General features: G+C 36.6%; 1 protein-coding gene across 17 annotated transcripts in view; it reads right to left on the bottom strand.

The window, feature by feature from the left end:
- Window positions 1-25,972, bottom strand: part of RALYL (RALY RNA binding protein like) — a 426,876-nt gene that overhangs the window by 241,404 nt on the left and 159,500 nt on the right. For 2 of the 17 annotated variants that reach the window (XM_032182390.1, XM_032182391.1), the window contains one exon: window positions 2,687-2,870. The exons of 13 other annotated variants lie outside the window; for them this stretch is intronic. The gene's annotated coding sequence lies outside the window, so the exon portion shown is untranslated. Of the gene's footprint in view, window positions 1-2,686; window positions 2,871-7,889; window positions 7,939-25,972 lie in introns of those variants that run through there. 2 more of the 17 variants (XM_032182394.1, XM_032182397.1) reach the window with 2 other exon arrangements.

The following is a 25,972-nucleotide window of genomic DNA, read 5'->3' as shown; positions in this document are numbered from 1 at the left end:
CCTTTCCACCCTCATTCGAGTCCACAACTCCTCCAAGTTTGGTGTCATCAGCAAACTTGCTCAAAATACCTTCTATTCCTACATCCAGATCGTTTATAAAAATATTGAAAAGTACCAGCCCTAAAATGGAGCCTTGAGGGACCCCACTGGTGACCGCCCGCCAGCCTGACGCAGCCCCATTTACCATAACCCTCTGGGCCCTGCCCGTTAGCCAATTGCTCACCCATCGTATGATGTTTTTATTTAGCTGTATGGTGGACATTTTGTCCAGTAGGATCCTATGGGAAACCGTGTCAAAAGCCTTACTGAAGTCCAAAAAAGTCACATCAGCTGGTTTCCCTTGGTCCACCATACAGGTGATCTTATCATAAAAGGAAATCAGGTTAGTTAGGCAGGACCTACCCTTCACAAACCCATGCTGGCTGGGACCAGTGACTGCTTTGTCCCCCAGGTGCACCTCAATAAGTTCGAGAACCATCTTCTCCATGATTTTACCAGGCACTGACGTGAGACTGACAGGCCTGTAATTGCTAGGGTCTTCTTTCTGACCCTTCTTGAAAATTGGCACAACATTTGCCAGCGTCCAGTCTACCAGGACCTCTCCAAATTCCCAGGATCGTTGAAAAATAATTGAGAGAGGTTCCGCGATGACGTCCGCCAGCTCTTTCAGCACCTGGGGATGAATCCCATCCGGACCCATGGACTTGTAGGGATCCAGGTGGAGTAGCAAATCCCACACACGTTCAGGGTCAGTTGGGAGTTTGACATTCCCACCGTCCCGGTCCTCCAGCTCAGGGCACCCTTGGTCCCGAAGCCCATCATCGGCATTGAAGACAGAGGCAAAGAAGGCATTAAGTGTCTCTGCTTTGCCTATGTCATTGTCTGTGAGGAGACCTTCCCTATCAAGGAGCGGCCCTATGTATTCTTTAGTTCTCCTTTTTCCATTCACATATCTAAAAAAACCCTTTTTATTTTCTCTCACAGACACAGCCAGCTTCAACTCTAGGTGTGCTTTGGCCACATGAACTTTCTCCCTACAAACACGAACAGCATCCCTGTATTCTTTCCATGACACCTGGCCCTCCTTCTAGTAGCGAAACACTCTCTGTTTCCGCCTAATCTCCATTAGAACGTTCCTGGTCAGCCACGCCGGCCTCCTGCCCCGCCTGCCTGACTTGCGATATTTAGGAATTGCCTGATCTTGTGCTTCTAGGAGGCATCGCTTAAAGAATGACCAGCACTGGTGGACATCGAGGCCTTCAAGAGCAGTTTCCCAGGGGACCTTGCTGACTAGTTCCCTGAGCAGCCTGAAGTCCGCTTTCCCCATATCTAGGGATGAGGTTTTGGTGGCACTTTTCCTTCTGTCACCGTAAATTTTGAACTCAACCACTTCATGGTCGTTATGACTGAGGCGGCCACCAATCACCACATCTCCCACCAGACCCTCTCTGTTTTCTAGCAACAGGTCTAGGAGGGCACCTTTCCTAGTTGGCTCCGTTAGCACCTGCACCAAGAAGTTATCATCTAGGTGCTTCATGAACCTCCTGGACTTGCTCGTGTCAGCCGTGTGGCACTCCCAGTTAACGTCTGGCAAGTTGAAGTCCCCCATAAGGACAAGGGGAGTTAATCTCGAGGCCTCTCTTAGTTCTGTAAAGAATAACTTATCGGCACTATCGTCCTGGCCAGGCGGTCTGTAATAGACTCCCACAACAACATCCCCTTTATTCGTTCTTCCCTTGATCCTTACCCAGAGGCTCTCAACTTTGCCATTGCCGACCTGATAGTTCAGGTCAATTTAAAACAAAAATATTTTTTCCCTCTTAGGCCAAAATGAAAAAGTAGGGGCAATGTAATGTTTTGTATAAAAGCTAGGAAAAAAAAAAAAAAAGTATTTTAGGAAGGGTCTCTCTATACACATATATTATATATATCTATATTATCCTCTCTCCATTTTCCAAGCTGAATATGATAAATTTGACATAAGGTTAAGTGAAGCTGTTTAAAATTTTTTCAAAAAATATTCCACATTTGCAAAGTTGCATCACCTCATAAACATTAATGGATTTGCTTTCAGAACATCTTCTGTGAAAGAGGTTTTCTATTCCAGTATAACAATGAACTAGCAAACTCATATAATTGGAATTATTTTCTCAGAATATCTTTATATAAATATAGACTCAGTCTTAAGTCCTGATCTAGTGCTTACACACAAATGCAATACATAAGAAATATAGCTGAAGTGGTTAAAAGAAAAGCTTAAAGGAGAATGAAGATCCTTTTAAGAGAATGTGTCCATTAGCTAAGGACTATTTCTCATGAAATCTCTCTTATTATTATTTTGCTTCATTCCCTTTTGATATCTGTTAACTAAAGTTGTCACCAAGGATGTTCACAGTGTGAGGGCAACTTTAAAAGGATGCACACAAGGTTACCTACACTTGGGTGAACCTTATTCCATTCTGGTTTTGCCTCTTCAACAAGGTTCAACAATTAAAAAAAATATATATATTATTTATTTTATTTTTTAAAGAAAATTCAATCAGTTCAATCCTCACCAATATTTATACAGTTGCACAGTATACAGATTGCACAGTATGCACTGTAGGCATTTACAAGTACCGTGATATTATACAGTATTTCAAAATAAACATAAGTACTACAGGCACCATGTCAATTATAAACTTACAGATGGCTGATTGCGAAAAGCCATTAGATAGTCTGAGTCCAAGTAGCAGCAACTTCTGAGTGAAATAATGTGATGAATTATACCCATTTCTTACGTCATTTTGGATTTTTTTCTTTCCTTCTAAGAGCAGTCAGAACAGCAAACGACCTTCCTGTTCCCCATCACAACCCCTCATGACACACCACTGGGAAAAAAAAAAAAAAAAAAAAAAAGTAGAAAATATACCCATATGACATTCCTAATTGTTCAGCCTCTCCAAAGTTCTAACCAAATTATCTTCTCATCAGTATTTCTAGTAATGTTTTCAGTGAATGCTTGTGATTGCACAAGGCTGATATTGCCAAACGCGTCAACCTGGATAAAGAAAATTAAAAACATGTCTGCTGGAGCTTGTATCTACAGTGCAAAAAGAAGCACTAGCATAGTTGCTCTAGGAGCTACTACAGTCTGGGATTCCCTCTTTTTATCCTGACCTAGAAGAATGGAGCAGGAGCTCTCCACAACCCCCAAGAGCACAGTGTCAGCCACAGGCAACCAGAAGGAAACAGTTGTTCTTCAATGTCATAGTAAGGCAGTCTCTTCATACCCAAAGCTCCCATTGAATTATTTTTTATTTATGAATTATTTAGGATACCACCTGGTAATTATAAAAGAATTAAAACAGAAACGTAACAGTGCTTGATAGAATGATTTGGTTTAACATGATTTCTGGAAATGAAATTAGCTTCAGCTTTTCATCTTTCATTGTTGTTTCCTACCTTCCCTCCTTGTGTTTTTTAACAAATGTAGCTGCTTCTTTCTCTAATTTTCCTTCATGATCTCTGTTCTCTCATTGGAAATGCACAGAACCTCTTTATTTAAAGATGTTTTCCCCTTCAGCTGACTGCCACTCTGGGACCCATTGAAATGAGGTAGTTAACAAGCAAGGGAATTTGCTGCAGCTGAGCAACTGTTCTTACTGAATAACAGAAACATGTCAGTGTCATACATTAACTATGAAAGCAACCTTAGACTCAGTAGACATAATCAGAAACTTCCCTGGGTTATATTTTGTAATGTCACCAGCAAAAACTCTAGACTTCAAACAAGTAACTGCAAAAATACAATATACTGAAATCAAACTTTGATACACTAGGGGTCTAACTTTGAAAGGAAATAGAAAGCTCAACAAAGACAGTATCAAAATGGTTAAAAAACACAGCAGAAAAACAAGTTGAATTCAGGAAAAAACGTTTATAGATGGAGTAATTTTTCTCTCAGGAATGTGAAAACAAGAAAACGAGGAACTCTTAAGATTCTCAGGTGGCCTCTTCCTGTCCAAGAAATATTTTACTTAAAAAATTTCAAAAGCTTCTGTTTAAATCTGTGGTGAGAAATATTACTCATTCATTATGCGCACACACAAAAAAAATCCCAAGTTAGAAAAACAGTAGTGATACTAGAAACACTGCTTCTTTCACATGGAGTGCATTGTATTTATCTGTGGAGGAGTGAATCAGGTTTTGCAATAAAAATTATTGCATTTATTATTCTTTTCTCCTTAGTTGGAACCAGCAAAATAAATAAGTCTCCAGTGTGAGTGTAGTGAAAGCAATAGGATTCCAGAAAATCTATTTATTCTTTCTCTTCTTATGTTATTGTTACACAGTATGTGGTACTTAAATCAACTTTCTTTTGCCACATAATCACCAGTTTTCAGCTTCTCATTTCATACATGGTAAATTTTACTCTTCTAATTTGCTGGTGTACTGATGGGCATTTTTGGTGAAGTGGTTTTCCTAATTTTCTAGGTCATATACATTGGTCTGGGAAAGTTCACTCTTTATCAACATCTCTTAGAAAATGCAAAGCTCTGGATAATGTTATGTACCTTGAAGAATCTAGACCTAAGTGTCTCCAATTTTGACTCAAAATCAGTAGACACTTCTAATCTTTAATATTTCTGTGACCATAGGAAAATATAATAATGTCTTCTGCTAGTAATACAGCACAAAAAACACATTTTTTGGGTAGAGAACTCAACTAGTGTAGTGACCAGTGCAACAGCAAAACTTAAGAAGAAATGAAAAATTCTATATGCAAAATATGTTTTGTATGCCAAAGAGCCATTTTTGAAGAAACCAGAAAAAACAGTGACTATTGATACTTAACTGCATGCTCTCTATCCTGGGCACTGAATAAAGTAGTGATCAAGTGGAAATAAGCTACATGGAATAATTTAATCAAAAGACTGCTTAATGACATATAGCCCAAAGCAGTGCAAATTAGAATTGAAAGAATGCAGTGAAAAATCTGGCATTGCCCAACTTCTGAGATTAACTTTGCATCCTAACTAGAAACAAGCAAGTCAACAAACAAACCTCTAAAGACACAATTACTTCAAGCAATAGCACCGATACTAACTCTTTACAAAGCAGATAAATTCTCAGAGCTTCTCACTGGCAGCTGCACTTAAAACCAAAGTTATTTATTTCAGATTCTTTCTATGGCTATATATATTATTTTTAAACATATATAAGTTATTAAAAAAACAAAAAAACAAAAAACAAAAACTTTTCATAAGAGAGAAGTTGTTGAGAATTTCATTAAATTAATACTATTTAAACCTTTGTATGAGATGTTAAACCAACATCTCTGGTAACCAAATATAAACATGGTTTTTTATCCTGACCAATATTTACAGTAACACCCCTACAAGAAGCATTGTGTATTTCTGAAAATAAATTGAAGGTTTTTTTGTTTGTTTATTTTTTTATATTAATGGTTTTGGAGGAAACTCCTGATTCCAACAGGTTTTGAAACATATGTATGGAATAATTGCTGGAGGTGACTTATTGAGAGTAAATATTTTTCTACATGTTAAGAGAAGGTTCAATGTTGAGGAAAATTCCAGGGTGAGATGTGGCAGATATGCAAGGAATCTTGCATATTCTGAATCTGTTAATCTGTTCCATGAGAGTCCCTCCCTGCAGTTGCTCACAATACTTTGACTAAGGAAATTCCTTTTCCACTTGACATTACAATATACCAATATATAGATGACATCCTGATAGGGAGAAAGAGCCAAGAAAATGTAAGAAACACAATGGAATGCATTCAGGAAACACTAATTGAATTAGGATTGAAAATTCCAGACTCAAAGTGTCAGAGACCAGGGAAAGAAATTAAATTCCTGGTAGCCTGATGGATTAAAGGATCCACTTCTATTCCTCCAGATACCCTAGAAAAAAATAGAACAGGAACAGAGCCCCTGTAGCACAAAGGAGTTACTGCAAGTTTTGGGGAGCTTTGGGTTACTGGTGCCAACATATTCCTGACATTTCCATTATTGCTCGTCTCTTATAAAATTTGTTAAATAATAATAATAATAATAATAATAAATGGGAATGGACTGAACAGCATACGAATGCATTAGAATTGTTAATAAAAGGACTGAGGCTATTCCAATAGCTTGGTCCTATACACCCAACCAATCCTACCCATGTAGATAAATGCTTAGTGAATATGGTTCACCTTGCAGCCTATGGCAAAAGGAGCCAGAAGGACTGGAAAGACCACTAGAATTTAGCTCCCACTCTTTCAACAATACCAAAAGGAGATATTTCGACCTTGAGAAGGATTTGCTGTCTCTAGTCAGAATGGTAAAGCAGGCAGAACAGATAAAAGAGCAAGGCATTATCATTTGGGAACCTTTCCACCTCCTAGATGTAGTCAATAAGGGACTACATATGGACATATGGACATAAGTCCATAAGTCCAAAGTCCAGAATAGGCAATGGCAAGTATTGCCCAGAAACCCACAATTCATGAGTGGTATGCTTATCTGGAAGGAATTAATGAAATCATGCTGATTACCGAGGGTAATATTAAAATGTCTAAATTGCAAAAGAACATAGATGGTACTCTGTTGTTCTACAACAACAAGCCATCTCTGATTGGGGAAGTGCACCCTCTGAAGGAAGACAGTGATGTCACTAGGGTATGGTTCACTGGTGCATCATCTCATTAAGGGGGAACAATGAATGGAAATATAAAGCTGTAGCACTAGAATCAGCCACAGGACAAAGATTAAATGAAACAGATAAAGGGAGTACAGAGGTGGGAGAACTTAGAGCAGTCTTACTAGCCACACAACAAGGTGCTAACCATATTTACACTGATTCATATAATGTTTTTAAGGGAGCCACCAAATGGATAGGGCACTGTACAGTCAATGACTGACAGGTAAACAGAATCCCAGTTTGGGAAACTGATAGTTGGAAGCAATTGCTGAAGGTAGGAGAACAAAGTGCACAACATGAGTGGGAGAAGGGACATGATCATTCAAACTTGATTGCTGTCCAGTTTAACCAACAGATAGACAGCCTTATGTGACTGCAATAAATTAATGTCATAAATGATGATCAAGAATGGGAATGCTTACTTGAATAGTTAAACATTAAATGCAACCACACTGGACGAGACAATTTATATTGGGAAGGCATAGTCAGGGATGGTCTGTATAAGTTAAGATGTGTGAATGAGACATGACTGCCTGTTCACAATGTTGTTTGCAATTTAACAAGTGCCTCCCCCACATATCCTGGCAGTTTGATTATATTGGCCTGCTATGGCCCTCAGGGGCAAAAAATACATATTGGTTGGGGTGGAAGTAATCTCAGGAACAACCATGGCCAGAGATGCTACAGATGCCACAGGGGAAAATACAGTCCATAGTCTGAAGAAATGGTTTAGTACACTTCCCCTTCCAGAGGAGATTCAGAGTGATAACAGATCACACATTACAGCCAGGGTAGTACAAGACTGAGCAAAGGAGGAAGGAATCCAGTGGGTATTTCACACCCCACACTACCCACAAGCAAATGGTAAGAGAACAAATGGGTTGGTCAAGCATTTTGCTAAAACTTACAAACCTGGATGGCATCTATTTAAAAAAATGTCTAATGTCTGTCTAATGTTATCTATCAATTAAATAATAGATGTAGCGGAGATGGTTGTCTGAAGATGAAAGCTTTTTGCACTTCTGCCATAACTGTGGTAACAAAAGCAGGTACAAAACCAGGGAAAGACCCTATTGGGTCTTATGTAGGCTGGTGAAAATGCCTTAGATTGGAACAGTACCAATGGTACTAACTACACCCCAAAATCCCTATGCATGGGAAGCCAGAGGTTGCTCAGAAAAAGTGCACTGAATGGATCTCACCTTCTTTTTGACACTGCTGGTTGAATACAATCAAACATATTTTCTTTGATTTTGTGTTCACAGGAATCCCAAGTGATCTGCATATGGACAGCTGGAGAATGATAAAACAGCAGGTTGAATTGATAATACTATGTTTTACCCTTACCTTAATGTAATTCCTTTTGGTTTGTAGCCGGAAGGGGCCAGAATGACCATGGTCCCAAGCTTATGTTAAATATACTGGGAGTATGGGACTATGCTGCATCAAAGAAAATTTAAACTTGGCCACTATGGTTATGCATGGGGCTGAAGTGTATTCCAAACATGAGTAGGCTGATTAATTCATAAAGTATATGGAATGCATGTACAACAGGGTGGTCATGAATCCATGCTTACACCAGCTATAATGGATACACATTTGGAACTCCCCCCCACAAATTTCTGAGTTTGTCTGTGGTAGCATTATGATACAGTTTTAACTTTTCTAAATGGGGGTTATAAAAAATGAGGACAAAGATCAGCAGATTCTATTTCCAATAGGGAAAAGCAGAGATACCATTTCAATAGGGTACCAACTTGAAAACAGCACAGAATACACACACAACAGCTTCCCAAATTACTACAAAATTTGCTGGGAGTAAGCTCAAATAGGACTTTGATCATGTACATGTCTGTCCCCATGGATGTGAATATTGGTACACTTTTACTATGTCTTGCTCAGTGCTTGTAATGTGTTCCTGGACTAATTTTGAGAGCCATTTCAGCATGGCAATCCAGTTCAAAACTGAAGTTAAACAGCTATTTTTACCAACTCAGCCTCATGTTGAGCTAATTCCTCACATCTTCCATACGGATCCTTACATAATTAAGAACATGGGACAACAACAAGTCCACTTTAACCCTAGCTGGTCTCTAAAAAGGGTAGAACTAGTGCTGCACATTGATATCTTAGAAATCAACTCAAAATGTACCACATTTTTGAAAACTGCTCACACTGACTGGTTGGCATGGTTACATGGACATTCTCTGAAACAATCTCTACGCATGCTACAAGATGCCACTGGGTTATTGGGAACAGGATTAGGCATATTAAATAACATAGATGCCAAGGTCCTAATGAGTAGAATAACTGCTATTACAGATAACCTAAGAAAATTGAAATGAACAATAAAATCACTCTTATCAGCCTTAAGAGTAAGTTAATGGCTTCTATCAGACATTTTACCCCATTGTTAACAAATTAAATAAAATGATCATCAATTAATTGTAAAGGCCCTCAGAAAAACCCAAAGTGATACCTCCCTTGCCTTGAGTTTCATCCAAGAGCAGTTATGGATACAGTCTGTAGAAGCAACTATTATTAGAGAGGGAGAGGGAGGAACCTTACCTATTGAAATTTGAAAATTGATTTGGGATAATGCTTCAGAATTTGACAAGGAGTTTCAAGCACGGTAACAATTAGTCATCTTTACCTATTATGCAGAAAACAATAAGATTATTACCTTTATGCTTATACATAAACATATGCTAATGCATAAACAATGCCACAGTATGCTATATATATCCAATCATTGCATTAGGACTCAAACATAATGGAGCTATACTTTATCATAAGGAACATAAATTATGGACCCATCAAAAGGAAGGAAAGTGGCAGAAGATTGATGCAAATGCATGTACTGTGCATGAACAAAAAGGCTTAATTTGTGAAAATAACATGCTTGGGGCCCAAGATATCTGTCTGTATAAAGAAAAAAACATTTGGCATTTTGCAATACTTCCTAACAGAACTCCAGCAACTGTACTTGTATATATGGAGAAAGAATATGTTTGTATGAGAACCTGTTGTGATTCTATAGTTGTAGATACAAGTAATCACTCCAATGTTTGTGTTTGTAACTTTGACAAACCTCTAGGATGTTATTTTAGTTACTCATCTCCTGTCACCTCTTACCAATAGTTACAACCCAACTACATGCTAATTTACAACCTGCTGCCTACTCCTATTGGAATGAATCTCACCATGTTGGGAAGACTGCTACAAAAATGAAGACCTGAAGTGTCTGTTGAAGTGAGTTTGAGAAAATGGACAAAGCCCTCTGATTACTGTTCATCATGATGTAATAGAAATACATCTGGTACTGGAAAGAGTAAAGAAAATGGTGGGACACTTTTTTTGATGGTTGTCAACTGCCACAGGAATATTTAACAACTTGCTTCACTCTGTTGTTGTTTTATTAATACTCACTGTATTGTGTTTCGTATCGATAATTTCCATCTATGTTAAACTTTGGATTATAGTAAAACACCTAACTCATCTATGTGCTTCCCATGTAATTGATAATCCTCGCTACGACAAAACATGTGATATGTTTTGAGACCCATCTCCAATTCCTTCTAAATATTGTGAAGCTTGAATGACTATAGTCATGGGGTGAATTATGTGGAGTAATTGCTGGAGGTGACTTATTGAAAGTAAATATTTTTCTACATCTTAAGAGAAGGTTCAGTGTGGAGGAAACTTCCAGGGTGAGATGCAGCAGATATGCAAGAAATCTATTCCATGATAGTACCCTTGGCAACATAGAATGCAACCTTAGGTATTGGTAACACCAGGGAAGCTTGGTGTGCTGAGTCTAAAAGATAGAGCACTGAGGGTGGAGTGGAGTGGAGATACTGCTGCTGGGCTCTGTGCTATCACTGCAGGGATGAGGAACTGGACAGTACCGTGGAACTGATGGACTTCATGGCCAGACCTGAGTCTAACTGATAACCAAATCATGTCCTTTGGGTGAACCTTGCTCATTATAATATCATAATGCCAAAACACACCTCCATCCCAAAGGCTATCTGCCTCCAAGGTACAACCACCCCTCACTGAGCATGCACTCTGAATTTCTCCAAGCCTATACCTTTAAACAAAAGTGAGAAAAAATTATACCAATCACAACAAAGACACATATGACCAGAATCACTCAAGTTCCACTTTAAAGTAAGAAAACAGTGTAAAAATATCTCAAGAGAAGGAAAATGTAAGGGAAGTGACCATCACAATGTTAGAAGGACATTGCTGCCTTCTGGGATCAGTCAATATCCTGAACTTCTCTTCCTCCCATAGGGGGGAAGATCTTACCTATTGGGTAAGATCTGAACTCTCAGTTATAAGTGCTTCCCTGGGAAACCTAAGTCTCTACTGAGTTGTTTCATAAGTTAGCACATGTGTTATTGGTTTTGTTTGTCATATTCTTGGCATATGCACATGCTTTGCAGACAGTGTATTTATCATCATCAGTCCAAAAGAACCCGTAATAAACTACACCAGTCATTTACTAAACTGAAAGTGTATTATGCTATTTGTGCATCCATGATTGGGATAATTTCGTATATTGAATGCAACCAGACTTATAGCACCAAATAGTGCATCACTCAGAATCTAAGCCCCTCTAATACCTGAGGACAAGCTGGAATGTAAGATGGGTTAGGTCTTGCCAAGCTTCCTTTAATGCAACTATATGCCAACTGCAAGATTCCAAATGTTTTGAGCTGCTTGTTTATAGGAAATGATTTAAATTTTAAAGTGACACTCTTAGAATCCCTTGTATGTGTCTCCTAGAATTTGAAACTTTACAATTTTTGATTTAAAATATATATGTTTTCATATATGGAGGCATAGAAAACAGATTATGAAAAAAGAACTGTCAAAAAACATTTTCAAAACAATTTATCATACTATAAACTGAGATGCAAAGAAAAAATATTTTATGAGCATATAATGAAACATATATATATATATATTTTTTTTGGTCAGAAATAAAATCCAAACACAGAAGGATCCATGGTAATTAAACCGTCCAGGTTTAATTAATTAAATCATCCATGGTTTACATGTGTTGATGTAACAAAATAAACTAAATAAACCTTGTTAGTTTAAAAAAAAAAAGCTATGCAGTGGACTTTGATCTTCTCTTGTAATAAAATCTAAACAAATTTAGTATTCATGATAGATATTAAATATGTAATCTTCAAACTTTACTATACTTTCACAGTGGACTGAAGAGCTGCTTTGCAGCAAAGTGAAGATGGGGGAATCATGTTGCTGAATTACCTTTAACCTCCAGTTACCCAGCTAAATATTCCTGATGTTCTTTTTAGAAGCTCAGTTATGTTCATACCTCTGCTACCCCCTTTTTTTGTTGTTGTTCCATGAAGAAATAAAGCAAAACATTTACTAGATATCTGGCCAGAACATGCAAAGTAGTGCCACTGAAATACTTTTATTCACTGGAAAATGAGACTGAGTTGAAAAGACACTCCTAAAACCTTGTGTATTGGTGTGTAGGGAAGAAAAATGTCTTCAAAACATTACATTTTCACCACAGAAATAGATGTTTCACAACCTCCAGATGTTTATTTATTTATTTATTTATTTATTAATATGGATACTAAATAAGTTCCTTCAAATCTTGATAATACTCAAAATTCATCTGACTTGGAAAAAGCATATTTTATTTGTGCTCTAGAGTCCAGCTTCTGTGAATTGTGCCATTGAAAGGGCAGCAAACTACAGAATTAATTGTTAAAACTGTACAACAATTGCGCCCACCTCTAGAGCTTATTCATATCAGAATGACCAACAAAAGCAAAATACAATCAGAAAATAATCTGCAATATACATTTTACATCTATTACTTTCTAAGGCTTATTACATGTAAAAATCTGAAATACTGAATAAAGTTGCACCTAGAGAAGGACAATCAAGTCTATAATGACTGATTATGTTGAAACATGTAAGGCACAATGAAATATCCCTTGCAGGCTTGCACCTTTATGAAAGGAGTCAGCCTGGCTACCAGGAGTTGTGCAGAGTACCCTGCCAACCCAAGTTGGTTAGAGAGCAGAAAGGTATGTCTGCATGGTGGGCAGCTCCTAAACTAAATCACACACTTTAGGACAGGGAGTTGCTATTTTGAAAAATGCACTTTCTTACTCTAGATCAGATTAATTACATAGCTGAAATTCTATTTTAGTTTGCACTTTAAAAGGACACCTTATGGCAAGTTGGAAACATTCCACAATTGGACTTTAGGACACAAACAGTCACATCCATACTATCAGTTACATACAAATCATTTTCATAATTTCTCTTTTTGATTTTTCATAATAACATTGATTTGATAACGTTTGTGATCACTACATATTAAAAGATAAGAAATGAGATTCTAGATTTCAAGCGATTCTAGATTTCTCTCTCTCTAGATTCTAGATTTCTCTCTACCTTGAGAAAGTAAAAAAGAGTGAAGTAATTGATGCACTTACATGTGTAGTAAACAGAATGGTACCTGGAAATCTGTAGAAAAGCTATTACAATGCTTGTATTAAAAGAGAGGGAGAGAGAAAGAGAGAAGTTACAAAGGCACAGCTAGGAAATCACAAACTAATAATCTCTTAGACCTGCCAGAAGTGCCTGCTTTGGATAGATGGGTGCCTAGCTCATGTCATGGCCACAGGACAGATATAATGGGATGACTGAAATCAGCTGACATGATATTGGCGGTGCCACCAGACCTTTGAGACTTTGTTCAGTGTGTGGGATATTTAACACAAGAATGGTTGCTCTAATCTCTCATCCTGGGTGACAGCAGTACCGCCTCCCCTTCATTAAGCACTATCTCAGTCTCAGGCTTTGTTCTATGTGCAAGTAGCAAGGGATAATAATTACACTAATTTACATAGCCTATCAGTAAATTCAGTGTATCCGTAGATGAATTTACCTTTTCTATAAGAACTTAAGATCAGTTCTGCTACCTTCAGTCAAGCTGACTCACACGTTACTGTAGAAATAATCCCTGTTATTTCTATGGAACGTCAGAGCATGATAAACTGGATACAAGCTACAAGATCTAGCTAAATTATGTAAGTCTAAGAACTGTGTCTGGATAGTGGGGGGATTAAAAGGAGGTGAAAGAATATTGGTTTTCATTAAAATGTACAAGATCCTAAGGCACTACGATTTAGAAACAGAATATACAGACCAGCCAAAATTTAATGATATCCTAGAACTTAAAGAAATTTAATAAAATCAAATTGTTCCTTCATACAAATGAATTAATACCATTTCTTCTTTCTCAGAACTGGATGAAGAACTATTTTCTTTTTGCAATCATTGTTCACCAATATAACTGCATAAATACATTTATGAATGTGCACTGGTCTGACGATCTGTGCTGGCGGTTTACTGCACCCTGCTTGGAAATTGCTCAGGGATCTGGGAGGTAGTTGGCAGCCAACACAACATGATGTGACCACAGTGGCCAATTCACAAAGCAAACAGTCAGTTACACACAGCAAACTTCAAGCTGCAGAGGGAACACTTCCACAGTAATTCACAAATATTACTCTGCTAATGTATACTCAATAAGTAATTTGGACAGATATGTATCATACATGAACACAGAGATCACAGCAGAATGGAAAATGTACTTTTGACCTTGATAACTTCCAATGATAAAAGCAGAGATGAAATCATTTATACATTTATTCTACTGACATTTTTCAACTAACAGTATTGGATCTACAAATGCAAAAGAAAAACTTCAAATCCAAAAGAAATACATTCTTTGTAGCAAATGGGATAACAAGACAGGACATCTAGTTTACATACGGTTTGAAAAGAACTGGCAATTTGATATAACATTCTGGTCTGGTCTACTTTTATTAAGAGCCTACCTCTGGTAGGCACATTCTGTTGTTTACATTTAAAGAGCCATTTAAACCACATTTAATCTTACTTATACAACTAGCAGTTCTAATTATTCTGGATAATGTATTTTAACACATTTTATCACAGTAGATGCTTAGTTACTCAGGTACCTTAGTGAACTGATCTCCATCTTACATTATGGACATCATCTAAAATGAAAATATTGTTGAAAAATAAGCATCCAACATTTATATTCCTTCCAAAACCTCAGCTTGAGTGCATTCCAACAAATAAATACGTAATTAAATAAGAAGTAATCATTTTTACCACTCTGACACTTTCTCGAACACCATACAGTTTATCTTTCCATGCTTCAGTAAACCTGTATTTGTGCACAGTCAAACCAAGGAGCCCTAGAATCATGGCCACGGGCAGTCCTCTCACTCATATCTATTTCTGCACTCTAATTATGTCATCATTAGAATATAACCAGTAGCATGTCTTCCAGAGGGGTATCCATTCATTAATGCAGACAGATAAGACTTTGGTCCATTGAAAGAAATGAAGTGGAAACATCCACATTAGTTCTAAAGCCCTTGAGACCATGCCCATGATATCCTCTGTGGTCCATGAAGCACTGTCAGGCACCTCCTATTTTAACTATGCAACTGAAGCAATTATCCACACAATTTATGATTCTGGATTTTACTGGGTTGGAAGGAAAATTTCAGTGTCTCATCTGCTGACTTTATCCTGCCTGCTTAAATTTCTTTACCTCTCTTTGATATTTTGAAGTTAATTTACAACCAAGTGGGAAGATGGTCCAACTGCAAACACTTAAGAGTTTTCTGCTATGAAAGGAAATAATATACTCTCCATATCCCTGGTGAGAAGAGCAAGAAATGTTAAGTTAAATTACAGCAAGGAATACAGGCTAAAATATCAGCAAATGTATACAGTAAAGATAATGTTAAGTGTACACTAAAGCACCTGACTGTACTTGTCTTGTGAAGCTGTGGGATCTCCATCACTGGAGATCTTTAAGGTTAGACATATATCAGCATCATTCTTGACATATATTTTAACCTTATTTCAGAGTGGGGGAACAAATTGCATGGTTTCAAAATGCCTTCTGGATCTATTTTCCAGACTTTGGTGATTAGTTTTTATGTTATGTCAAGATCAAAAAACTTCATTAACTTCAGCACCTCAAAATGCTAATTTCTGTACAAGTGTTATTTTAACAGACAAATCCTTCTATGGAGAATTTACGACATAATTTCAGATAAGACACAAGGAATGGTTATAACAGTTGAGGGAATGGTGGATGGCAGAGCAATGACAGGACACTAACTTTATACTTTGTTATTTTCAAAGCGCAATTTTTGCTTTCGATCATGTAAAAGCTCTTTATAAAGATGGTTTCATGAAATAGTCATTGATCTGCCAGTTGTGCACCTCTGAATGATGGGTTACTCTGCAAAATTCATGCAAGTAGCACGTATTCTGACAAATAGTTAACTTGAGGAGGACTGTTGAGCACCAGAAGGGAATAATTTCCATTTAGTCTCTGCTGTAATATCACAATAGGCAGGCAGAAATGTGTCTGTTCTCCCTTCCCACACATCTGCACCTTACATATCTAGCTGGTCTCCCCAAGCTCTGTAGTCCCCGAGGACAGCTTGGGACAGAATCTCAATTCTAATACTCTGAATTGCTCCCTGGAGGTGACTCAATAGAGAAGTCAGAGAGACTACATGGGTAAATTAAGAGACCAACAATGACAATTTTCAGTATTATTAAAGTTCTGTTTCAAAAATATTGTTTTTTTCCTAGGCTATAATTAAAGCCATATGAACTGTACATTTTGTTAAAAAGTATATTTTTACTCAGTAAGAAATTATTCCTTTTGCAAAGTTTCCTTCTGTTAATATAAGACTTTTCGCCATGATACACAGTTCTCATGTAAAAAGAATTTTGTATCAAGCACAGTAGAAAAAGGAGTCTGAATCTGTAAAGCTTGCCTAAACCACTTTCCACCACCTTAACATCCACAACAAAACATGTAATTTGGGAACTGTTAACTTCTGATAGGCTGGTGGTTTTTGTTTTTATAAAGCTAAAGCTAATATTTTTACCTGATATGAAATGTTTTTCTCAGAAGATCAAATCAAAACTAAATGGAGCTTTTTATATGTTTATAGACTGTGATTTTCAACAATTTTCTAGAAACAGTTGTTTTCTCCTTCAATATCTTCATGTTCATGTCTATAAAGATACAGGTACAGCTAACTTCCTTTTCCCAGATGTCCTAACCTTTCACACTGAAATTCAGTTCAGCTACTCAACTCAGAACTCATTTCATTCTCAAATCTACATTTTTTAATTTTATTTATTTATTTATTTATTTATTTATTTATTTATTTATTTATTTATTTATTATTTTTACCTTTATGATTATACTGGTAGATGGTAGAATTGGCACCAATCAGCCAGGAAGCAAATAAAGCAGTCCTTTGTGCTACTAATGCACTCACTATAAAATAATTCTGTGGTGTAACCCATAATATCAGAACTTTTAATTGTCCCAAATAGGCTAGTCACCTGCAGTAACAGTAAAAACAATTTCATATGAAAAGATCCAACACTTATGCTATCTTACAAGAAGGCTTTTTTTTTTTTTTTTTTTTTTAATATAAAAAGCCTGAACAACACTTTCCTGGGAAAAGAACTGGTTTGAATAATATGTAGATTATTTCAGTTGTTTGATCACTGTAATAAATGCCAGAGAAGATAAACAAGCACTTCTTGCAAATGGAGCATTGCATGCAAATTTCATTGGAATGACACTTGGTGACCTATTCTGGAACCTTACATTGATGAGATTTTCCTAACTAGGCATGGTTTCTGACATTCAGTTAATGAATATCAAAAAATCTCCATGATTTTTATTAAAAAAAAAATACATACATAAGAAACCTCATTAAAAACTTGGGATGGAGAATATCACATTAAAAATGCTTGAATAGACAGAGATTATTACAAAGCGCAGAAGAGCAACATTTCATGAATAAATCTAAAGGTATTAAGATTAAACAAACATGTAAAGTTTGAAAATTAAAAGAGGTCAATTAATGAAAGCAACAAATTAATTCAATTTTCATTCAAGCACTTGACATTAAACTTGCTGCTGTATGAATAAACTCAATTTCAAGCTGTTTGATGTAGCAACCCATGTTGCAAGAAGGTCAGAATTTGTCTCAAAACTTCTATTCTCTGATTGCTAAGGTTAGACAAGACATACCTTTGACCTGAGCGGTTGGAGGATGACAGACTGATATCATACCATATTCAAATCATCCCTCATTTTAGATCAAAGAAAGAGACAAACATTGAGCACCTCAGAGAAAGAACATGCCTACTGCAAGTGGAAAACAAGATATGCATCACATGGAATATACTCCTTTTAGCCACCTATGTGAGCACAACACCTTATTTGAAATTAAAGTGTGCCTGTGATGCTCAATGCTCAAAAATAACCTGAGAGCATATCAGCTCTGAGAAGCAACAGAAGGATGTTTGTGTGTATAGTACTGTGCCACTGTATTGAGACAAAAGTCCCTGAACCAAATATATATAATGTGCCTGTAATGGGGATTTCAACAGTATAGCCCCTGTGACAACTTTTTAACCTACTCCACTGCCTTGGAAGAGTCATATGATTTAGGTCTGGGAGCCATAGCTTCTCAGCAAATGTGATTCTTTGTCATTCAGATACCACTCCATAACAAAAAGAGAACAAATCATATCCATGTAGCAAAACCAAGTAGCTGAACAACTGCAGAGTAGCTAAGCATTTCTTTCAGTGCTTGTCCATACAAAATTCACTATGAACAATTCATGTTTATCCAAAATTTGTAGTTGAAAGAGATCAGATTGCGTCTGATCTTTAAATCTTTGCAAAGAAATAATTTAGCTGGGTCTTTATAAAATACATTTTCTACACTTTTTTTTTTTTTTTTCTTTCATTGACATGAACAATATTTTGGAGAAGGATTAGAAAGAAGAGAGAATGACATCACACTCCACCTTAGGCCCTTAGGCTTCATTACATTTATCTCATATGAATGATGCCTTTGAAATTGTATGTGGTAAAGGAGCTAACTAGAATTTTAATTTCTCCCATTCTTGCAGCAGAAATGCCATCTACTGAAAAACACTTCTGATCAATGACAAACAGACCCATCTGAGTCTAGATGCCAATCCAAACCTCATCTCTGCCCACTCAAACTAAACAGTAGTTTCTAAGGAAAGATTATGACTACATATCAGAATGAATGTAACAATCATAAACATTTTCTGAAGTTCTGATTTCAATTGCACATATTTTACAATGGTCTGACATCTATGTAAGCAAAACACAAGTACAAGGCAAGGAGAAGAGCCTTGTTCATTTCAGAAACAAAGTGTCCCTTACCATGATCATATACTTGTCTGAGTTTTCATGTAGGGATGTCCCCATGCTTTGCTTGTGTTGCCTGTTGGAGCCTTCCCTTTTCACAGCATCCTAGGAAGTGCAAATGCTCATGTACTCTGGTAGCACTGGCATACACTTACCAAAACTTCGCACTTCTAGACAGATGTATACTTATGGAAAGTCATGGCTTCTCCCAGTTAAATAAATTCAATAAATTCTTAATTTGAAAACTTTTTTTTTTTTTTTTTTCACCAGACTTTATCTAGAACAGCAACCTGGAAACCTGGATTCATTCATTCATTCATTCATTCATTCATTCATTCATTCATTCATTCATTCATTTATGTATTTATAAGCAGCAACTAAATTCTCATCTTCTGAATGTCTTTTTTTTTTTTTTTTTTTAAATCTTATCTTGTCTTCTGTCTTTCGTACACTTCACTGTAACCTGGCCTTTCACAGTATCCTTTTCTAGAGTGTAAGAATTCAACTTTACTGCATTCAGCAATTTTAAACCTTTGGAAAACAGATGTTTTTGAAGAAGTACAAGATTTTTTTGAGTGGATTTTCACTATCTATTCCCTATCTAAGCACTGGTATTATGATTTGCATACAGTATTTAAGATTTTATTTAGGTCAGTAGTGCTTGAAAAAATAGATTTCTATTTAATTTATGCTGTGCTGAAAATTATCAGACTTTATGACTCATAGCCAGTTAAAACGGGACCTTCTCAAATTAACATTACTGACCAAGTTTGTGAAGACTTTCTCACAACAAATATGGAAATCTTTTAACTTACACCTTACTAGTTTTAATCAAGACAACTTCCCACTTACATTTTTTTGTTATCTTTTTTCTTTCTTTCTTTCTTTCTTTCTTTCTTTCTTTCTTTCTTTCTTTCTTTCTTTCTTTCTTTCTTTCTTTCTTTCTTTCTTTCTTTCTTTCTTAGATTTCCTTTTGGTATTTATACTAATTGTATGATTAAATTCTTCATTTTCAGTGGAAAAAAGTATGCATTCTTATTTGCAAGAGCTGTTACAGCTGTACAGTATTCATGTGTTCATCCTAAATTTCTGAGAGGGTATCAAACCAAGCAGATACTGTTCAGCGTTTCAGAAGAGAAGCAGTATTGAAAAGCATAACAAAGTCCTCTTTGGGATACATCAACAATGTCTGAGTTGGGTAGCTTGAAATGCTAACAACGTGCCATCTGTGTTTTAGTGAGGGTTAGCTACTGCTTAAATGATTGTGATTAACAGCCAGAGCTTTATACACTAACAAGCCAAGTTTGATTGTAATTCTTTGGAGTGTAATCATCACTCTACCCTGCAATTATACACAATGTGTGTTGAATTAGAAGCAAAGGAAAAGAACATGAAATAACTTTCAGACTTGGAAAAGCAGGCTATTGAATTCAAGCCAAAGGTGAGATGATTGATGAGAACTGTGACTCATCGTAATATTGCTGATATACCATAAAAAAAATCAAAGGAAATGATAATTTGAAGAGTCACTGTGGAAGGAAAATGAAGAACATGCATCAGGAACATAACTTAGATAAAGTGGGCAGACTATAAGCTCAGAAAAACATAAACATTTAATTTTACAACAGATTTGTGAACTATGGAAAAAAACAAACAAACAAAAAAAACACACACAAAAAACATATTTTACTTCATTCCTCATTTCTTTTTCTTGTAGCTTTGTTATATGACTAATTTCACTTATACCCTGCCTCAACAGATGTGCTTTTGCCTTCACTTTCAACTTGATCTAAAGCTGAAATAAGTAAGGTTTAAAAACTATATAAAATTCCATTGAAATCTCTAAATCCTGGCTAATTTTGTTGATAAAGGAGGAAGAAGAATACCAATGGACATAAAGCAGCTTTTTTAGCAAAAAAGTAATCCTGCTTACAATAAAGACATTTGGGAATGCATTTTAAAAACTAAAAGACAGCAGAAGATTAATTATTAAATTAACACATACTACATCTGTTGAAAGAATGTTTAAGAAACAGGAAGTAGTATCTCATGGTTGTTAATAATTTGTATTCCTTTGTGAAAAGCTAACTATAACTGAGGTCACATCACACACAAGCTAGAAACCACACATGTATCTTCTGGGGGAGACCTGGAATCATAAAAGGGCTAATAAAATGTGTTTCTGTCTGAGATTTCAAAGCAAGCTGTGTAGCAAAACTTGTGTTTGAAAGATTCAAGGAAATAAATCAAATATTTAGTCTAGCACAGTGAAAATATTCCTCCTGAAGCATATGCTTTTTCTCAATCCCAAAGTAGTACTATTGCTCATTTTAGAGTGACTGTCTCCAGCCTTACAGGACCCCTTTTAAACACTTTCAATTTCTATATGTCATGCAAAATCATTTTTCCTCACACCTTTTCATGATGTGAGACCTGGATGAAGGCAGCAATGAATTTTGCTGCCTGAAGGACTGTTTTTGCTGCTGTTGTCCTGAGAAAGAAGCTGAAGATGCAGCAAACCAGAAAACTATGGTGTGAGACATGGAGTCAGGTTTGCTACACCTACTGCTAGTAGAGTAGGTTGTACAGTGAGGAATCTCTCTCCTGGGTTTGCAACCTTCTCCACATTTCCTGTGTCTGAAAGAGAAGTTGGCACCAGGCTGCCTTTGCATGGCTCTGCCACAGACAAGACAGGTGTCTCAACCATAGCTACTGCTTTTTGCAGAGGGCAACTTGAAGCAGCTTCCTACTTCATGCAGGCCCAGAGCATCCTCCATCTCATAGAATCATTTAGGTTGTAAAAGACCTCTCAGATCAACAAGTCCAAATGTCAACTCAGTACTCCCTAGTCTACTACTAAACCATGTCTCTAAGCACCATATCTACATGTCTTTTAAATATCTTCAGGGATGATGACTCAACTCCTTCCCTGGGCAGCCTGTCCCAATGCCTCACAACACTTTCAGTGAAGTAATTTTTCCTAATATCTAGCCTGAACCCTGGCACAACCTGAAGCCATTCCCTCTTGTCCTATCACTTATTACTTGGGAGAAGAGACTGATACCCATCCCTCCACTCCCCTCCCCCCCCCCCCCCCCCCCCCCCCCCCCCCGCCACTGAGTCTCCTTTGAAGTATTTATAGAGAGTAATAGAGCCTCCCTGAGACTCCTTTACTCCAGGCTAAACAATCCAAGTTCCATTAGCTGCTCCTCATAGGACTTACTCTCTAGACCCTTCACCAGCTTCATTGCCCTTCTTTGGAGATGCTCCAGCACCTCAGTGTATTTTTTGTAGTGAACGTCTCAAAACTGAACACAGTATTTGAGGCACAGCTTCACCATCGCCGAGTACTGGGGAACAGGGGAATAATCACTCCCCTAGTCCTGATGGCCACACTGCTTCTGGTACAAGGTCTTGGCTGCCTGAACATACTGCTCCAGACCTTCCAGCAGCTCTTTGATACATTCAGTCCTGTAGCATGTAACATTCATGTCATCATGAAGTGCTCTCCTACCCAGCACACCTACAGCCTTGCTGCTTCGTGTCAGATATGAGGGTTAAAGAAGTGGCCATTTATAGGCCACATCTGTTCTCTAGTCCCCTTCTTCAGCAACTTTAGCAGCTTTTGCCTAGGTCCCTAATCATCCATAATCTTCTCCTTCCTGCCTGATTAGCTGTTATTCTGCCAATTTGATGCTTTTCTTGAACACCCACTCCATCACTCTCTGCTTCTCTAACAGCTTGTGGAGAAAGAAGCACTTTTCCTTTTCTTTCTTTCTTTCTTTCCCTTTTTATTTTTTTCCCCTTTGATCTCTCTTACTAGCTCAACTCCCACCCTATTCATACTTCTCACTCAAATGTATACATTCTTATTTAGAATATTTATCAACTTTGGGAAGTGAGTGTCTTGGTTTTGGCTGGGATAATTTTCTTCCTGGTAGAAGATGCAGTGTTTTGGATTTAGGATGAAACCAATGCTGATAACACCCTGATGTTTTAATCGTTCCTGAGAAGTGCTTACATTAAGTCAAGGACTTTTCAGCTTCTCACACTGCCCTGGCAGTAAGGAGGCTGGGGTTGCACAAGGAGCTGGGAAGGGGCACAGCCAAGGACAGCTGGCCCAAGCTGGCCAAAGGGATATCCCATATCATATGGCATCATGCAGAATAATATAACTTGGAGGGGGAGGGGAGAAGCTGTGCATCAGTCAGCAGGTAGTGGTGAGCAATTGCATTGTGCATCACTTACTTTGTTTATTCTATTATTATTATTATTAGTTATTATTATTTCCCCTTCTTTTTCTGTCCTATTAAACTGTTTTTATCTTTAATCATGAGTTTATACTTTTTTTTTTTTTTTCTCCCTAATTTTCTCCCTATCTCATGGTGCATGTATGTGGGGAAGTGAATGAACAATTTTCTGGTGCATAGCTGCCTGTGGGGTTAAATCACAACAGTGTGTCTGAATTGTCTTTTTTCTTTTGTTTTGTTTCAAAAACACTAACCGTAAAATTACAGAGTTTTCCAGCACCGCATACACACACACATTAAGGGGAATAACATTCCAGAATCAACTGAAATAGATACACCATATCATCACCTGCATTCCTTTTATTAGAATACCTACTTAACAATACTTATCTCCAGTGACAATCTCTAATGAAGTTTTAAATAGAAGATTAAAATTTAATGAATTGTAGTAAGTGTAGTAAGTGTAATTGTAGTAAGTGTAGTAAGTTTGGTCACATCCATGTACACACATACATATATACACATATACACAACTCATATATACACACACAAAAGCAATCAGAAGGTATATTAGCAAACTAGAAAATCTTGCAATGTTAAAACTGTTATCTAAAAGAATTCTTCGACTCTGACAAAGTTCAAAATAATTTTGCTTAATTTTCAAATAATTATATCCAAAATTGTATCTAAAAACAATAAACATGGCAAATTTAGCCTGAAATTCCACATTAAATTAAGACAAAAACACAAAAGACCTATAACTTAAACCTTCCCTATGTGCAGAGGTGATGTAGATGAACACATCTCAAATACCAGCTGTAACTCTACTAGAAAATAATTAATATTTTCTGTGTACCAATTTTACAAAGTATTGGTCTTAAAACTGTTAGTTAAATTCCATACATGTTTGTTTAAGTTTACATTTAAAAATGATCTATCTTTATTGGTTTATAATCTCACAGTTAATTTATAGTAACCAATATCCAAAATATAGCCTTTCTACAAATAATGTCATGGCTGCCTTTTTCAGAAACATTTATATCAACATTTTGAGATGATACAAGTTGAAGGTTTTTCTAATAAGAAAGCTTTCTTTGTATCTTTGCTTTTGGAATATATTTGCAAAAATTAAACTCTACTCTTTTGGGAGCTTCATACATAAAAATGTGTGAGACTAAATGCACCTACACAGGCAAAGTCATGCTTTCTTGTGAAGAGACTTTTGATAAGTGAATCCACTTTCTGTATGTCAGTTCTAAAGGGGAGAGTATTTTTTTCTAACATGCAAATGAAAGAATAAAGCATCTAAAAACTTTCCTGAAGATACATTCCACTATTATCCTCTGCACCACTAATTTGAAACTAGTAGAAAGAAGTAACCCCTGAAGTCCATTGCCTGAAGCATGTTGAGAGATATTACCATTTCAAATACAATTGTGGTCTCAGAGCAATCCCCATTCCTGTATCAGAACATTATGCCAATGAAAACTGTATGACAGAGAAACTGACCATCTATCAGGTCAGATGAAAGAAAAAAAAATCCAAACCCTCAATCAGCCTGTCTTCAGATATCAAATTAATTTGCTGATACTTAAATAGAAATTCTCTAACAATATTTCAGAACAGAAATCCACTGGACTTGAAGTTGGCAACTGAAAAGGTCCAGCTTTGCCCAGCTTGGCTTAATATAATGTGCTTAGGTGAAAGGCATCATATGATATACATAATTCAGCAGGTTGGTCTCTTCCATCTGTATTAGAAAATCACAGCGAGAGAACCATTTGCTGCATACAATATACATACAACTGGTTCCAATTTGGGTCTTTAAATTCTCCTCCAAAGGACCGAATGGACAGAGAAGAAACTTGCACTGGTGTTACACATTTACGATTCCAGCCATTGGCAGAGTAAAGGTGAGTGCCAAGATGTTGGATCACACCAAGCACAGACATATCCATAGTACACGATATAAAGAGCATACCATGGATGCTCCCAGTATCTCAATGCAAGGACTATGCAGCTGGGAGCGTACTCTCAATGTGGGCTTCAGAGGGCAAGAATCTTAAATTTATTGTGAACTTCCCAGTGTTTTTTTTTTTTTTTTTTTTTTTCAGTTTTGCTACACGACTGACATTCTTTCTACAAACTAGGTGATCTTTAACATCTGTTTTCTTTTATTCTAGTGTTTGCTTACAGAACATTTACCATGAAATGAAAAACAATGAATTTACTGCCTTTTTTCCTTATCTATTTTTACATTATTTTTTTATTTTATTTTTGTGCCAGCTCTCCCCTTTTGCTTCTTTCCATTGTGCAGATAAAGAGAGAACAAGCAGTTCTAGTTCCCAAAACCAAATATCAGATCAAAATATGCTTCCAGCTGAATTGACTGTTATAATTCTTAGTAAATTAAAATAATTCCAGTTTAATTAAATTCCAAACCATATCTTTGTGTGTGTGTGTATTTTTAAATGTTTATAAGAAAAGGTCACTGCACAGTAGTTTTTTTTTTTCCCCTCTCTCCTCTCTCTCTCACACATGTGCACTCACACACAAATAGACATAAATACCACTGTCTATAAACTGTATTCAATAAAGACGTAATAAAGATAAATGTAGATTCTGTTTCCACTAGATCTTTCATTTTTCCAAAAGACTAGTCTGCTGACAGACTGTCTTACTAAGAGATTTT

This window comes from Aythya fuligula, chromosome 2, assembly GCF_009819795.1.
Source record: "Aythya fuligula isolate bAytFul2 chromosome 2, bAytFul2.pri, whole genome shotgun sequence".
Classification (NCBI taxonomy): domain Eukaryota; kingdom Metazoa; phylum Chordata; class Aves; order Anseriformes; family Anatidae; genus Aythya; species Aythya fuligula.
Note: the sequence above shows the minus strand (reverse complement) of the source record. Positions and strands in the feature narration are given on the sequence as shown.